This window comes from Echinops telfairi, unplaced genomic scaffold (assembly GCF_000313985.2).
Source record: "Echinops telfairi isolate 266 unplaced genomic scaffold, ASM31398v2 ScPeMD7_25;HRSCAF=90, whole genome shotgun sequence".
NCBI lineage: Eukaryota > Metazoa > Chordata > Mammalia > Afrosoricida > Tenrecidae > Echinops > Echinops telfairi.
Window position 1 is genome coordinate 3,399,436 of NW_022103922.1, and position 5,396 is coordinate 3,404,831.

The following is a 5,396-nucleotide window of genomic DNA, read 5'->3' on the forward strand; positions in this document are numbered from 1 at the left end:
GGGCTGATTCTTGGAGGGAGGGCACCACAGGCCATGCAAGAGAGGGTTTCCCTGGAGTGACAGCCTCACACCAGGGCCGCTGCTCCATCCGGTGTCGGAGTGTGTGCCCCTGTGTGCGTGTGGGTATGTGCATGTGTGCACTGTGAGTGTATGTACGTGGGAGCTGGGAGCATGTGTGAATATGTGCATGTATGTGGTGTGTGCAGTCTGTGTGTGCATATAAGTGTGCAGGAGTGTATGTGTGTGTGAGTATATGTACTTAGGTGCATGCATGTGGTTGAGCAGTGCATGTGAGTGTTCCTGAGTATGTGGCATGAACGTGTACAGATGGATGTGCATTGCATGGTGTGTGCATATGTGTGTGTGTACATAAGTGTGTGCGTGTGCAGAGTCTATTCGTGAGTATAAGTGCATGAGGGTGTGTATGAGGGTATGCATGTGTGAGATGTGTACGTGTGTTCAGTGTGTGCATGTGCATGTACGTGTGCTTGTGTGTGCACAAGTGTATGTATGAGTATGTGCTTGTGGGCAGTGTGCACGCGTGTGTGGTGGGTGTGCATATGTGTGGTTGTATGTGATATGCATGTGTGCTTGGATGCTTGGACATGTGCTGTGTGTGCAAGAGTGAGTATGGTGTGTGCATAAATGTGTGTTTCTGTGCATGTGCGTGAGTGTGTGGTTCGAGTGTGCTTGTGTGTGTGCTGACATGTGTGTGTGTCAATGTGCTGGGAGCCAGAGGCAGGGCGCCTCCTCGGACGCCCAGGCAGCATGGAGCGATGCCAGAACTGGAGAGTCAGGCTCCGGCGAGCAGCTGTGGCCACATGGGCAGCTGCCTCGAGAGGAACGCTCCCTCCCCGGAGCCAACCACAGGCACACATGTGCCTCCCCTGCACTTTAACCAGGCAATGGCGGTGTCATATGAGAAAATGAAATAATGAGTAGTCATCCACAGCTGCATCCAATCCTCTCTGCGGCCCTGGGAGGCTGGTGGGGACGGGGCAGGACCAATCCCAATCTCAGTGCAGGAGACAAGGAAGGCCAGGAGGCCGAGCCTGCCAGAGGTCCTGCGGGCTCTTACTGGAGTGCAGTAATTACGACAGGAATGCTCACACATGAATTGGGGTTTTTTAACCAAAAGAAGTAGCTGAACAAGTGATCCAAATTGGTGGTGAGGTGGGTGTGGGAGGCCTGGTAGGGCATGATCAAGGGTAATGTAACCAAGAGGAATTGCTGAAACCCTGGTGGGCAATGAGCATGATAGTGGGCCAGGAGGAAAGTCAAGGGAATTAGAAGAAAGAGCTGGGAGGCAAAGGGCATTTATAGAGGTCTAGATAAAGACATGTGCATATGCAAATATATTTATATATGAAGATGAGGAAATAGATCTATGTGCCTATATTTATAGGTTTAGTATTAAGGTAGCAGAAGGACATTGGGCCTCCACTCAAGTACTCCCTCAATGCAAGAATACTTTCTTCTATTAAATTGGCATTCTATGATGCTCACCTTCCCGACACAACCGCTGAAGACAAAGCGGGTGACTAAGCAAATGTGGTGAAGAAAGCGAATGGTGCCCGGCGATCAAAAGATATAGCGTCTGGGGTCTTAAAAGCTTGAAGGTAAACAAGCGGCCATCTCGCTCAGAAGCAACAAAGCCCACATGGAAGAAGCACACCAGCCTATGCAACCACAAAGTGTCGAAGGGATCAGTTATCAGGCATCATCAGAACAAAAAATCTTATCATAGTGAATGATGGGGGGAGTGCGGAGTGGAGACCCAAAGCCCATTTGTAGGCCACTGGAGATCCCCTTGCAGAAGGGTCTTGGGGAGGACATGAGCCAGTCAGGGTGCAATGTAGCAACGATGAAAAATACAACTTTCCTCTGGTTCCTAAATGCTTCCTCCCCGCTCCCACTACCATGATCCGAATTCTACCTTGCAAGTCTGGCTAGACCAGAGGATGTACACTGGTGCAGATAGGAATTGGAAACACAGGGAATCCAGGGCGGATGATCCCTTCAGGACCAGTGGTGTGAGTGGTGATACTGGGAGGGTAGAGGGAGAGGGGGTTGGAAAGAGGGAACCGATTACAAGGAACTATATGTGACCCCCTCCCACACGGACAACAGAAAAGTGGGTGAAGGGAGATGTCAGACAGGGCAAGATATGACACCACAATAATTTATAAATTACCAAGGGCTCATGTGGGAGGGGGGAGCAGGGAGGGAGGGGAAAAATGAGGACCTAATGCCGGGGGCTTAAGTGGAGAGGAAATGTTTTGAGAATGATGAGGGCAATGAATGTACAAATGTGCTTTACAAAATTGATGTATGTATGGATTGTGATAAGAGTTGTATGAGCCCCTAATAAAATGATTAAAATAATAATAATAATAATACCAAGGGCTCAAGTAGAAAGAAAATGTTTTGAAAATTATAATGGCAACAAATGTACAAATGTGCTTGACACAAATGAATGTAAGTATAGATTATGATAAGAGCTATACGAGCCCCCAATAAAGTGATATAAAAAGGGAAAAAAAAGAAGTAGCTGAACCCTGGTGGTGGCACGGTGGTTACAAGCCGGGGTGCTAAGCACAGCAAGTCAATGACTTCGCCTTCCCCACCCCCACCCTGCACCCCCACTGCCGGGGCATATCCACTGGGGCGTGAAGTCTTTGGGATGTGTTTTATATATTATCTATTCTATCCCGATTTCCTATTTCCTATATCATATATATATACACATATATATATATATATACACATACATACATACATAGGATTGGGCTAGCCGTAACGCCATACGAATTGTTCTTTCCCCCAATCAATACGCTGTGGTTCTGGTCTTACAGGCCCTACCTATGTCCCACTGGGTCAACCTGCTGCGCAAGACCCCTTGTAAGCGTTGAAGAGCGAGAGGGGGACTTTGAGGTCTACGGAGCACCAGACCCAACATGGTGTTTTCAATCGCCTCCCATGCCTGTGGAAGGTGGACACTGAATAAGGGAGACTGAAGAGGACGCGATGCACGTGCACTGTGGGGCTGGAGAAGAACAGCGAAAGTACCAACAGCTCTGTCCCGGGAGGAGTGCAGACAGAATGCTCCTGAGAGGCAAGGAGGGAAAGACCGTCCCGGACATTGGGCATGTTGTCCGGAGAGACTGGTGCCTGAAGCAGGACCTCGTGCTTGGTGAAGTGGAGGGGCGGCAACAAAGAGGACGGCGCTGGACCAGATGGCAGACACCAGGGCTGCGGCAGCGGGAACAATGGTGGGATGGGCGGGACAGACAGTGTGTTGTTCCATTGTCCGGCGGGTCACTATGTGCCCCAGCTGACTGGACAGCAAGTAGGAAACTGGGGACCCATAGTTTAAACACATGGAAAGAAGGGAGGGGGACGGGGGGCAGGCAACGGGATGGCAGTTAGGGCCATATTATAAATGATAATTTACTCAAATGCCTATGTGTAGAGACGTTGATGGGAGATGAAAGGTCAAAAGCTCTTTCAGCGGTTCAATGGCTGCTGAAAAGTGCTCTCTACAGACAAACCCCCACTACAAGTGGGAAAGGCGGGAAACGTGGAAATATGCGGCAAGGGTGGGTTTTCACAGATGCTGCGTGGCGGGTGCGGTGTCTGCTGACTGGCTCTCAAGGCGGACACACGACGACCCTTCAAAACCAAACTCACTGCCACTGTGTCCTCGCCGGCTCAGTGACCCTGCAGGACAGCACAGAAGTGGCCCTGGGAGCTGTCAGTCAGCCTTTACAGAGCAGCACGCCCATCGGTCTCCCGCAGGATGGCTGGTGGATTCGAACTGCTGACCGCGTCACTAGCAGCCGAGCGAGTCACCCACTGCCCCTCCAAAGCTCCTGAGCCAAGACCAAGCAGACCTGCGTGCCTACCTTCAAGGTAGGTCACACGTTAGCCCTTTTACCCTGATCTCTTTCCACCACCTGAAGAAGAGGAAGCCCCACAAGGAGATGGACGGACCCGGTGCCTGCGGCCTTGGGCTCAAGCTTAGCCTGATTGTGCAGGAGGCGCAGGGCCGGCCGGTGTTTCTGCCAGCTGTCTGTGGGTCTCTGTGGGTCCCCGTGGGTCGGCTCCAAGGCGTCCAATGACGATTCCCCCAGGCCGAGGCCAGCTGTCTCCCAGCGTGCGTCAGAGCGGCCCTGTGGGCCCAGTGTTTTCCAGGCCTGTTCTGGGGTATGGGCTGCCGGCTCTTTCTTCCAAACTGCCACTAGCAGCTCAGCCCTTCAGTCTTACCACCACCCAGGGAGACCTGTTCCCATTCCCTCTGTTCAAATTCTCCAGCAGAGGCATCCCCGGAGCCCTGGTCTCACTGATGAAGAGGAGAAGCCATGCTTGCAGCCCACCAAAGCTGGCGTCCCCCCACTTCTGCTCTGCAAATCCATGCAGCCTCCACAAAGGGCCCCAAAGGACCGATGTCTCCTGGGAACTTCTCCAGACGAGCTTCACACTTAAGGAGGAAGGTGAGGGCTGCCCTTCCTGGCAAACATCTGTCGCCGGGTCCCAGAGCCCGGCTTAGTGACACATGCCGAATGGGCCTCTGCGCACTTTAAACAAAGCTTAAAATAACCCCTCCCGGCAACTGGGAGAGCCCGGCTGTCCCCAAACCTGTCTTGCTCACTCCCTCCGCCCGCTGCCTGGAGCCCGCCTGGAGGGCTGGGAACTGCCCACCACTGTCTTGATGGGAGCAGGCAGCCTCCGCTGTCCCCGAGGAGCAGCTAGTGGGCTGGCACCCTTAACATTTCCGTTCCATCGCGTACAAGAATCATTGCTTCCCCCGGGCTCTGCTTCACGCCCCCTCCAAACTCTGCCTGCCAGCCGGTCCCTGCCGACCCCTATCCACCCTGCAGGACAGGGCAGAACTGCCCCTGTGGGTTCCCAAGACTGCCACTCTGTATGGGAGCAGAAAGCCAGGTCTCGCTCATGACCACCTCCCCATCAGAAGAACGTAGACAGTGCCACGGACAGCCAGAAGGACAAGCACATCTGTCCTGGAAGAAGTGCGGCCAGAACGGACACAGTGGCTCTACAGGGGGCTCGGACATGAGGACAATGGTGAGGACGCAGGGTCGGGCAGGGTTTTGTTCTGCCGTGCACAGGGTCACTGTGAGTCAAAACTGACCCAACAGCTTCTAACAAGAAGACCTTTGGGTGTCGGCCTTGGCTTTGAGATCTGAATGGAGCACCGAGCCTGCCGCCAGCCACTGGGAGGTCCTCTGGTTTCCCAGGTCATCGCAGGACAGAAGCCCTAACCCTCAAAGCATCTCGAAAAGGCATGTCTCCTGGTCTCCACATCTGGTCTGACCGCATCTCGAGCCCTCTAGGACCCACAGACCCCACAGACTGAGAAATGGGAGGGCTTCCCC